The sequence below is a fragment of the Sorex fumeus genome, unplaced genomic scaffold (assembly GCF_029834395.1).
Source record: "Sorex fumeus unplaced genomic scaffold, SorFum_2.1 ptg000106l, whole genome shotgun sequence".
Taxonomy (NCBI): Eukaryota; Metazoa; Chordata; class Mammalia; order Eulipotyphla; family Soricidae; genus Sorex; species Sorex fumeus.
The window spans coordinates 1,778,914-1,791,796 of NW_026606163.1; positions in this window are offsets into that span (position 1 = coordinate 1,778,914).

Here is a 12,883-nt window from a genome sequence, read left to right on the forward strand (position 1 = left end):
TCATCTTCTATCCTCATCCCTGTGCCTTTCCCTGACACAGGTCTGCCCCCCGAGATGGCAGTGTTCATCCTGCCTCCCAGGTGCAATGTCAGCTGGCTCTGTGTCACCTCACACCATGGCTTCTCTCAATGTTCCTGCAATCCTGGTTGTCAGAGGGAGGCTGGAACCTGGGATGCAGTGGCAGATGCTGGTGTTCTGTACGTCTCTGGCCTGGGGTCTCTGATCACCACATGTCTATTGGTCAGCTGCATGGACACTAGATGTGGAGTCCCTGACCTTGAAGAAGAACAGAGCTGTTCTCTGTCCTGGGTCTCGTTGGGTGTTCCCAGTGGTTTGGGGGGGCAGTAACCAGGAGCTGGATCTTTGGTACGTACAGAGGCCCACAAGCACCTGCTCTGTGCTGTGTACCACTGGAGACCCACTGTGGATTAGGTTGGCTTGACCCACCTCACTGTGTCTCCATTTAGTCAGAGAAGAAGTTTCCCCTGTGGGTGAGCAGGACTGACACCATTGGAATGGAGAACTCAGATGGGCAGGCTCCAGTGGGCATGGGTCAGTTTGTGGATGCGACAGTTTGGTCACCGGCTGTGTGGGGAGGAATTTCCAGGTGAGTGAGTGGGAATGTGGAATGTTTTGTCCCTCACGGTCAGAACACAGGACATCCTGCACGTATGGTCTCCTTTGACCAATGATTTTGTGCAGTTTCAGAACAGGTGAGTACCAAGAAGGAGTGAGAGAAAGGAGTGGTGCGAGAGCAGATTGGTCATAAGGCGGGTCAAGAGCCAAGATGGAGCCAGGGCGCTCTGCATGTGCCGAAGGAAGGTCAGGATTGTCCAGCCCCATGGGACCTGCAGCCCTCCATGATCCTTTCCTTTAATAGTGGGTGTGTGCTGAGCTGTGACTAAAACCACCCCTGGGCTGGAGCGATAGCACAGGGGCTGGAGCGATAGCACAGCGGGTAGGGCGTTTGCCTTACAAGCGGCCAACATGGCCGACCCGAGTTCGATTCCTCCACCCCTCTCGGAGAGCCCGGCAAGCTACCGAGAGTATTGGATATGCCAGACACAGTAACAACAAAGTCTCCAATGGAGACGTTACTGGGCCCGCTCGAGCAAATCGACGATCAACGGGAGGGCCTTTACCTTTTTTACCTTTAGGGTCTCCAGAGAGAAGGGATGACAGAAAGGGAGAATTCTGTGCGGTGGTGCAGATAAGGCAGTGCTGGGGGTCAGATAATGGTGGAGAGGTGCAAGCTGCCATATGCAGAAGATGGATGATGACTCTAACCTTCCCTCCTGCAGGAAGTCTCATGCCCCTGAGGATTACTGGGTGCTTGGGGGTAGTACCAAGCTCTAGCAGGACACCCAATAGGCCAGGAGGGTGGCTGTGAGCTGCATTATCATCCATCCAGACTTTTAGAAGCTCCACCACTTTGCAGCGGTGTTACAACTGCACCAACCTGTGAACTTCAGCTCCTATATCATCCCTGTCTGCCTTTCAACCTCTGGCATGGAGCTGCTTCTTGGCACAACTTGTTGGAAAAATGGCTGGGGAAAGCTCACTGAGGACAATGAGTGGTTATGTTGTGGGTGTGAATGGGAGACAGGGACTAGGATTCTAGCTCATGAAAATCTCTAGTTAGCGTGGAGGCCTATGGACCTTGTGCCTCTCTGTGCCTTATTTCCTGAGAACTGGACTCTTCTCATTCCTCTTGTGAAAAATATGTCCTTCTGAAAGGAGGACAAGTTACTTCAAGTTACTCAGGTCGAAGACACTGAAATTCTGGGTCCTTTGGTTTTGGGAGTCAGGAATCTGGAAATCAAAGTTTTTCTGTCTTGGGTGTAAAAACTTAACTAATAAGTGAATTGATGGAGGGTTTCTCAAAAATACTGTTTAGGTGGCCTGAGAACTCCTCTCAGTGATGTATGGCCCACCTTCTCTGTTTGAGGATGCAGTGTTGTTAGGTTCTGCAGTGACAGGTTTAACCAGGCCACCTCAGTGAAAACTGGGGGAAACCTCTAGGCCACATCTGGTTGTGCTCAATGGCCTGTAGGGCTTTATCTTGATGCTCAAGGAACATGTCATGCCAGAGATATAACTAGCAACGATTTTGTGAGAAGCATGTATTTCACACTTCTGTTCTCTTCTAGCCCCTTGGTTCTAGTATTTCAATTTGATGTAGATCAGACATGACTTTATCAACTCAATTTGTCTGATTGTTCCTCTTTCTACTGTGAAATACCTTAATTTTTCCATGGCCATAGAATGAACATGTAAAAGTAAGAAAAAAGCTCTTGGAGAACATCGGGGAAGAACAATCACGACCTAAAATCATCTCAGTTCCATCACCTAAGTTTTGTTCTTCTCCTAACCTGTGTCTCCTATCTGCCTCTTGGATTTGTCAGGTGAATGGAGTAATAGGGTGAATACAGGGCAAAACTTTGTGGAGGTTTTCAGTAAAATGAGGAGAAGTATAAAAATTTGCGTAGACATGAACTTGTTCAGAGAAGTGTGTTTATACTTTAGTGAAATATTGATGCATAATGATTATGGAAAAGGAAATATTTATTTGCCTTTTAAATTTTTTATATTTATAAATTTTTTCACAATAATTTATTACATTAAATATTTCAACACCAATCCCACCACCATGTACCTTCCCGCCACCATTATTTTGAATTATATCTTTAACTTTATATTTTTATATCTTTATATCTTTATGGGCTGGAGCGATAGCACAGCGGGTAGGGCGTTTGCCTTGCACACAGCCAATATGGTCGACCCAAAACTCGATACCTCTGCCCCTCTCAGAGAGCCCGGCAAGCTACTGAGAGTATCTTGCCCACATGGCAAAACCTGGCAAGCTTCCTGTGACGTATTCGAAATGCCAAACACAGTAACAAGTTTCACAATGAAGGCGTTACTGGGCTCGCTTTAATAAATCGATGAACAACCAGAGGACCGTGGACCGTGATATCTTTATATTTATCTTTCTTTTTTTCTGTCTGTCTGTCTTTTTCTATTTCGGTCTCACTCAGCAATGCTCAGGGGGTTGCTACTGCCTCAGCACTCAGGAATTATTTCTGGGGATGCTAGGGGGACCATATGGGATTCTGGGAATCGAACGTGGGTCGGCCGCATGCAAGACAAACGCCTTACCTGCTGTGCTATTGCTCCAGCTCCCCAACTGCCTTTATTTGGTACACTGCTTCTCTTCAAAGGTGCTACATGCATTTCAGACAGACCATATCTTACGGAAATGGGGTACAAAAGCATTCCAGATTCTTGCCTGAATCAGTGGCAGGAACACTTCCTTCCTCGTAACCAGCCCCCAACTATACATGCACACGCACACACACACACACACACACACACACACACAAACACATACACATGCTTGCAGACACACGCATACTCTCACTCAGTCATACAAGCTTATACTGCGTTTGTCCTGAGATCCAGGAGCATGCCACAGACTTATCATTAGTCAGCCTATAGAATTTCAGATAATCAGCTTCTGACTTTTATGGGCTTAGCTGTGACCAGGTGGCCTCACCTCCAGTGCTCCCATACCAGCCTGCCATCACAAACATCCTTCTGCCCATTACTTCCTCTCCCCTTCTTCTTTCTCTCTAGAAACTTCTTTGTTTTCACTGGGTCTGCAAGTTAGAGTTGTCATTTCTTCGTTATTGCTTGCCTTAGTAAATCACTTTTACATTTGAGCAAAATCTTTTAATTGACTTTGGATAACTAATTAGTAGTGGTACTTTAGAATCATATGGAGTTTCTGTATTAATATTTTAAGGACTGCATATCGTTATCCCTAGCAACTACACTAATTTCATTCCCAGTACCAGAACCCTTTTCTCCACATCCTTGCCAACAATCATTTCTTCTTGAACCATTTTCCCAACTATGAGCCATTTCCCTAGTTATAAGTAATTTTGAATTTTTTAATGTGTCTGTGCGCCATCTTTGAGGAAGTGTCTGTTTATGTCTTTTGAATAATTTCTATTGCATTTTTTTCTGTTTTTTGGTTATATGAGTTAATATATTCTGGGTATTAATCCCTCGTTAGCCATGATGATCAAACAGCTTTTGCCTATTGCTCAGGTGCTTTTGTTTGTTTGTTTGTTTACTTGTTTCCATTGTAGTTTCCTTTTCTTTGTAAATGCGTTTTAGTTTTATGTTGTCCCATTCTATTGGATAACATTGGGTGTCCTTGCTCGTCCTGCAGAGAGCTTAGGTTTTTTGAGCTGCTCCCACAACAGTGCCCCTGAGGCACACCCAATTCCATCAAGCACCAATAATCCTATATTACTTTTCTCTTTCCTTCATGCCATTTGCAAGGATTATTTAGCAATGTCCATTTTGTATAGACACAGAAAGACAGTTGATGGTTATGCTTTGTAACATGGAAGTCAATTGGCTCCAAAATAATATTTACTCCTGGCCATCCATATTTACTTGACTTCAGCCTCAGTTTCGCTTGGTTCCTAGCTCTCCAAAAGCAGGATCCTGACGAAGGGACTGGATGGGCCCATGGTAAGCTGAAAACTACCCTGGCATTGGAAAGGGACAAGCTAAGTGCATGAAGTATAATAAGTTAAGAGCATCATCGTGGAACAGACTCTGTCATGACCCAAGAAGTTACTGAATAAGGACCCTGCTGTGGTTAGGATCAACTAGCCTGGCTTGAGGACTGTGGTTTGTAATATATAGCAAGATGTCCCAGGAAGAGTCAACCTTTAAGCTTAATATAGTTCTTACTGTGTTCATACAAAACTGACTAGAAATTTTATAAGAAGTTACTATGGTTGTTTAAATGGATTACTTACTAGCTGAGGAAAGGAGAAAGCAATACACCCTAAATGCAATCCCGCCCCTGTACAGATCTCCTAGTAATCTGGAGTGCTCCTAGTTATCTGGAGTGCTGAACCCTCAGATGAGATTTTGTCCTTGAGTTAATCTCCTAGAACCTCCCCTGAATAACTAGCTTTATCTCTGTTTGATGTTCTGATATTGTTCAACCCCACCTATGTGTACCCCCACCCTTCATGATTTCTATATTACTATACTGTAAGGGGCCGTGAGCAATAGCACAGCGGTAGGGCATTGGCCTTGCACGCAGCCAACGTGGCCGACCCGAGTTCGATTCCTCCGCCCCTCTCGGAGAGCCCGCAAGCAACCGAGAGTATCTCGCCCGCACGGCAGAGCCTGGCAAGCCACCCATGATGTATCTGATATGCCAAACACAGTAACAACAAAGTCTCCAATGGAGACGTTACTGGGCCCGCTCGAGCAAATCGACTATCAACGGGAGGGCCTTTACTTTATTTCCTTTATACTGTAAGGGGAAAGAGGGGACTAGGAGGATGACAAAGAATCCAAGGACGATGACTGGAAGTAGAGGACATTGAGATCTATGAGGAGACTAGGATGATGGAAGTATGATGACTGGGACTACGAGCAAAAGTACAATGATGGTTGTGCAGTAAGGAGAGAGATCAGACTACATTGGGGAGGAGAGAGAAATAAACTGGCTACTGACAAGTCTGGGGCCCAGTTCCCCTGTTCCCGCAATCCTTTGTCCATCTCTTGCTGTCATCTAGCCTCAAAGGTGGCTTTCGGCCACCAAACACTTGAGTCCCAAACGTGTGCCCACTCGTTTTTTTGGAAACTCGCACCGTTCATGTATTCTTGATTGCTTTTTCCTCCCCATTGGAGATGTGTCTGAATGTACCCCTAATGTTGAAATCCCAGAATATACCCCCTAATTTTTCTTCTGTGTGTTTTATGATTTTATAGACAACATTTCTCTGTGTTTCTCTGTGTGTTTTGGCCATTTCTCAGAAATTTCAAGGAAATTTCTGACTCTGGGGGTGAGGGTTTCACTCCTTTAGCTTTAAGGGGACCTGGAGGGTTGGATAGTGACCTTTACTCCTGCATGCAGAACATATGCTCAGCACTTTGACCCAACAATCTCTCTGACTCAAGATCCTTATGTCCAGGCAATATCTCCAGACAGTTCTCCCAGAGTCATGCTGTATATGATTTAGTGTCCACACAACTTTATGAGGGTTTGCTGTAAGACTTCAATGCATCATGGTCTGAAAAGTCAGTGGATACAATTTCTATCTTCCTGATTCTATTGAGGTGTGTTTGGGGACCTAGCACGTAGTCTATCTTGGAAAATGTTCCATGTGCACATTTGCAGAAAAGAATGTGTATTCACATTTTGGTGGATGGAAAGGCCTGTATACATCTATTAGCCCTCTCTCTTCCAGTTCTTCCTTCAAAGCCATTCTTCAATGCCATTCTTCCTCCAAAGGCATACTTCCATGTCTTCCTTCTGAGTTTTACTCTTGTTGATCTATCCAGAGGTGATAAGATGGTGTTGAATTCTCTAGCTACTATTGTTTTGCTACCAATATCCTCCTTAAAGTTTCTTAGAAGTTGTTTTAAGTGTTTTGGTGGTCCCTCATTGGATGCGCATGTGTTTAGGAGCATGATTTTCTTCCTTCTGTACATATTCCTTGATTATTAAAAAAATGGCCTTTGTTGTCCCCTATAATCTTTTTCAGCCTAAAATCTTTGTTGTTGGATATTAGTATGGCCACCCTGGCTTCTTTGAGGGATTTGTTTGCTTGAAGGATTCTTTTCTATCTTTTGATTTTGAGTCTGTGTTTGCTCTGGCTGTTCAGATATGCTTCCTGTAGGTAGCAGAATGTTTGGTTCAGGTTTTTAATTCATTTTGCCACTCTGTGTCTCTTAGTTGACATTGAGAGAGATTATTGTATGGTGTTTTGTGCCATCTTTCTGTAGAGGTTTGTTGTGCTTGTAGGGATTTGTCTTGTCTTACAGTAGCCCCTTTAGTCCTTCTTTTAAGATTGGTTTTGAGTCTACGAAGTTCCTGAGTTGTTGTTTATTCATGAAATACTGCATTTTTCCTTTGAGGTTATCATTTTCCTCCTTTCCTGAGGGTTTTGAATTTTGGTAGCAGCTAAATATATTCTCCCTATAATTTCATCTCCCTTCTGAATTTTCTTCATATTACTTTCTAGGTTTAGTTTTAAAATAATTCTTTTTTTTTACTTACCTTTTTATCTCTGAACTAAATATATTCTCCTGTATTTTTGTTGTCTAAAGGTATTAATGCGATGGAAGATGAGTGCTGGAAGCCAGGTGGGAGGGTAACAGGGAAGATGGTGGGTCTGTCATTGGATGGTGGAAAGGGAAGATATATTGGCTGATCGGGGATTTCTATGAGAATGATGGGAGAATGGATGGATAGATGGACAAAGGTGAATGGATAACCAAGGGATAGGAGGGTGTGTGAGTGAATGTACACAAGGAGAGAGAGGCCAAAGGAAGGGTGACTGCTGATCTGGAAGGACGGGGGAAAACTGACTCATGGAGAATGAATGGATCCTGAAAGGGGAGTTGTGCTGGTTATTGGTTCTGCTCTGTGTGTTGCATGCATTGGTGGGGGAATTTGACATTTTTTGTGTTTAATAACAGGGTTGGGTATTTATTTATGGGAGAGACATGAGCAAAGTAAGATAAGTTAGGAGGCATAGGGAAATAAGAGGAGGCTTTTCTTGCTGGTGGGTAGGGGGCTGAGGCAGTGCTGAGGTTCAGCTGGGCTGAAAAATCTTGTTCTTTGGGAGTGCTAGAGAGTGGCAGAGTGAGGTAGGGGTAACTGAAATGCCGAAAACCTCCTCTGTCCTTTGAGAGCCGGAGACTGGTAGTGAGTTGGAGGCTACAAGGACTCCTGGTGGGATTTTTAGGGAAAAGGATGATTGTCACATTCCCACTCTCCAAGATTAGCCCAGCTCTCAGGCACCAGGGAAGCTGTGACAGCTCACCTCAAAGTAGGTGACTAACATAGTGGAACTCTGTTATGATTTTTGGGTCACACCCAGCGATGAATAGGGTTTACTCCTGGCTCATGCACTCAGGAATTACTCCTGACAGTGTTCCCGGGACCATATGGGATGTGGGAATCAAAACCGGATTGGCCACATGCCAGGCTAATGCCCTATCCGCTATACTATTGCTCCAGCCCCGTAAATGCATTATGATGTCGCTGGAAGTGAAAGTCTGAAATCCAGGTGCAGCCTCTGCTTCCTTTGGATGGTGTGTGGCACATGGTCGCTTTGGCTATTCCAGCTTCCAGATGCTTCCCCCATTCCTGGCCCAGTACCCCTTCTGGCATACTCAGGGAACAAATCTGAGTCTTCCTCTCTCACCGCATCTGTTCGCTCACCTAAGTCTCCTGCCTCCTTCAGCTGAAGGACCCTGTGATGATATAGATCGGACTGACATGATCCAGGAACATCTCCAATTTCCCGGTCCTCAATTCCATCATGGAGTCCCTTTGCCATGATAAGTATGTGTCCCTTGTTGCAGAGATGGGGATGCTTACATTGTCACATTGTTTGCACCATCTTATTCAGGTTCTGTGCTCCGTCAAGACTGACACCCAAGGAGAGTAGACACAAGGGCCAGGAAGGATTGCTCCACAGTTAGAAACCTGCCTTGTGAGCTGGGGGAGAAGGCAATTGGAAGAGAGGAGGGATCAGTAGGTCAATGATGGGTGGAGAGGTCGACCAGGATGCTGAAAGTAGATAAAGGACCGAATGCGATAGCCTCTCAGTATTTATATTTTAAACCATAATGCCCAGAACTAGAGAGAGAGTATGGGGGAAATGGTCTGTCAAAGAGGCAGGGGGAGGCTAGGCTTGGAGAATCATGGGTAAATTGGTGGTGGAAAATGTGCACTGCTGGATGGATGGGTGTTCGATCATTGTATGACTGACACTCAAATATGAAAGTTTTGTAACGGTATCTCATGGTGATTCCATTTAGAAAAGAGGCACATCCACTTCCTCCTCTCCCTTTCATCTGGAGAGCTTGCTGCCTCTTCTTGAGAACACAGAGCAGTGGGATGGCAGCCACTGATGTTCATGTCCTCATCTCTGCTCCCCTCACCCCTGCATCTTCATCTCTCCACGCCTCTACAGTGCCCCACTGCTGTGGTCTGTTCTGGGTGATCAAAGGCTCTCCACCTCAGTCTTCACAACACGCTTTCCTTGCCAAGAACAGATGCGCAGGAACAGTGTCTGGTCTGCTACCGCCTTCCCTCTGTCTACCTTTTTTGGGTCTCCTCCTCCTCACCCTTTGTTTCTTCAATCCCCACACCCAGTTGTGTCTCCATTCTGCCCCCATCACCCTGTAGTCAGTTCCTCGACAGCTGTAATCTTGCCACTGATGAAGTTTACATAGGTGTGCATAGATCTATCCCTCATATGTGGCATATAAAAGAGACATATTAAGGAAATAATAAATGCCAGACACTATAAATACTAAGAACTGACTTACAGAGTGGAGTTTCCTGAGTGGCAGGGGAAGAGAATCTGGGGGAGAGGAACTGGCTGGGGAGAGCGGACTGGAGCCATGGCTGGGGTGGGCAGTGGGCCTTCTGGTGCTGGTGTGGTGGAGGGACACTGTGTCCATGGACCGCTACCACTGTAGCAGTGGGCAGTGCTGAAAGGAGGTAAAGGGATACGCATGATACCCTTCCAGTAACAGTATTGCAAACCATACTGCCTAAAAGGGAAATGAGAGGGGGTGGGGGGAGACAGACAGACAGACAGACAGACAGGCGCTCTGCTCTGGTGTGTAGGACACTGTGTCCATGGTCCCCTATCTCTGTAGCAGTGGAGAGTGAGCAGTGGACAGTGGGTGCTCTGGTGCTGCTGTGTAGGACACTGTGTCCATGGTCCCCTATCACTGTAGCAGTGGACAGTGAGCAGTGGACAGTGGGTGCTCTGGTGCTGGTGTGTAGGACTCTGTGTCTATGGGCCCCTATCACTATAGCAGAGGGCAGTGGGCACTCTGGTGCTGGTGTGCTAGAGGGACACTTTGTCCATGGAACCCTATTGCAATAGCATTAGAAATCATGGTACCAAATATTTTAGAAATATAAAGAATTGCTCATGGCGCCCCCAGATCTCCTGAGCATCATATGGGTAGTCTCCCCAACCCCAGGAGAGGAACCAGTCCAGTGGTTGCACATGTATACTGAGGGGCGCAAAGGCCATGTGCTGCCAGACACACGCCCAGCCCAGCACCACTGCCAGGGTGTATCCTGTCCTCTTGCAGGCCCAGCAGCCAACATAGCCTTCCTGGGGAACATAGCCAATGTGCCCCGGGCCTCTGCCCAGGCACAGTACCCACAGAGGGGCAGTACTGTATGGGGCAGCAGACAGGCACCTTCTGAGGCAATAAGGCCCCAGGAGGCCCCAGATGTCTCCCAGGGTTTAGCAGCAGTGTAGGGTAAACTCACAGGGTTGGTCCCTGGCACAGTGTACATTCACTGGAGCATTCAAGAGTGACTCCTCAGTACAGAGCCAAGAGGAGCCCAAGCACTTCTGGGTGTGACTCTACCACCCCCAAATTGTTTTAATATTTCTGCTTTGGGGGTATATGTTATTCACTTCCATCTCCACTAATGTGTCCAAACACCAACCGCCACTGATTTTTATCATTTCTAGTCTGTCCCTTCCCTCTCTACAATGTAATTTTGTATAAATTTAAATTCACTAAATATTTTAAGAAACACATTTTATGCCTAACTTTTCATAAATAGTAGCACTATAGCACTGTCCTCCCGTTGTTCATCGATTGGCTTGAGCGGGCACTAGTAATGTCTCACAACAAATTGTGAGGCATGTTGTTACTGTTTTTAGCATATTGAATACATCACGAGTAGCTTGCCAGGCTATGCCACGCAGGCGAGATACTCTCGGTACCTTGCCAGGCTCTCCTAGAGGGGCAGAGGAATCAAACCTGGGTCGGCCACATGCAAGGCAAACACTCTACCCGCTGTGCTATCGCTCCAGCACTCATTAGTAGTAATAAGTGCAAATAATTAAAATGTTTAACACTGAAGAGTTGTTTTCCTACGTTTCTCAATTATTAGAGTTGTAAGTAGTTTTGAAAAACTATGTAGTAGTCTAATTCCCTGAGAATCTATAAGATCCTGAGTTTCAAATATCTTGTCACTGAAAATAAAGAATGGCTTTCAGACACCGGTTCTACAGGTACCTGGACCATCACGATCACAATCACCATCAGCCTGTTGTTTGTCGATTGCCTTGAGCAGGCACCAGTAATGTCTCCTTTCTAGCCCTGAGATTTTAAAAGAGCCATATTCAGTGCTCTTTCAGGGGTAGGAGAATGAGACCTATCATTTTTTCTGGTATTTGGCATATTGAGTATGACACGGGAAGATTGCCAGACTCTACCATGCGAGCAGGACACCCTCAGTTGCCTGCTCGGTTCTCCAAAGTAAGAACGAGATAATAAGATTAGTGGCCACGCGCTTCTGGGAGCTGGGTTTTTATAGTCTCTGGGTCTTAGCCATTGATGTTTTTTCATAAATGATTATATTAGGATTCTTTATTTCCTCAGAAGGTCTTTGCTGCCTCCTTGCAGAGAGCCCTTCCTCACCAAGCACACACCTTTAAACACTGATGATTCAGCCTGCTGGAGCATGCCTACTCAGGGCTGTTAGGGAACTTCCCCCTGGAAGCAGCCCCATCACCTGCCTGATTTAGAACACAGTTTCTCAAGAGACCACAGAAGCAGTGGCTCGAGCCAGGCCCCACCAAGAATGAAAGCATTGCCCTGAGTGCAGATTCAGCCTCTCACATAAATGGCGATTTCTTACTGGGTGTTTTGTTTTGGAGTCACACTCAGTTGTGCTCAGAGCACACTTCTGGCTCAGAAGTCACTCCTGACAGTGCTCAGGCAACCACATGGGATACCTGGAGTGGAGCCTGGGTTGACCATGTGCACGGTAAGTGTCCTACGTGCTATACTATTTCTTCAGGCCCCCACTTAGGTATTTAAAATAAACAGTTCCTTCTGCTGTTTTATACTCCAGACAGCATCCTAATGCCTGTTGGCTCTCGAAGAGAAATGTGTGTGCACACAGGACAGGAGACGTCGCAGGGCTAGAGTCTCAGGAAGAGGGCGTCCATCAAAATCCTAGTTTCAAAGTATCTTATCCACACCAATTATTCTGCATTGATTACAGTCAGGTGATCTATGCTTATTTAACAGTCTGTATCCAAAGGGGTTTTGCTGAGGGGGTTTAATGTTCCTTTTTTATACATGTTTTTATCCTCCATTGTCAGATATAAATTAAGGGGCTGACTCAGATCTGGCTATTTCATGCTTGAAGAAGATCACAATGAAAGAAGTGTGAACAGAATTAATTGATCTGGTGAGGAAAATATCCCTTCAACTGTAAACTACATTCTATCTTCAGAATCCCTGCCATGAAATTAACCTTCAGTCCAAGACATATTTTGCTTTTACTCTTTCATTTTGGAGGGGCCACACTGGCTTATGTTCAGGGCTTACTCCTGGTGAGACCAGATGGGGTTCTGGCGACTGAGCCCAGATCAGCTCTACCATCTCTTCAGAAACTCCAAGACATAGTGGCAAGTTTTTGTTTCTCTGCTGTCATATCTTTGTAAATTCTTGAGAAGCTCCATTACTCAAAGCTGTTTCGTCCAATTATTTTTAGAAAATCCTTTTAACAGCCCATACCAACGGTTTAATCTAATCTTTCCTAATAGTCTCAACTGAACAATCGCCACCTACTTAACTTCAATTTTCAACATTAAACATAGCCAAACCTATACCTTCACTATAACAGAACACTAGTCATAAGCCTAACCAAAGGCTTGACCTAACCTTATCTATTAGCCTTAAGCGAACAATCTCCCTATACTTTACTCTCATCAAGTAATTGTGGGTGGAGTGATAGCACAGTTGATAGGGCGTTTGCCTTGCACATGGCTGACCC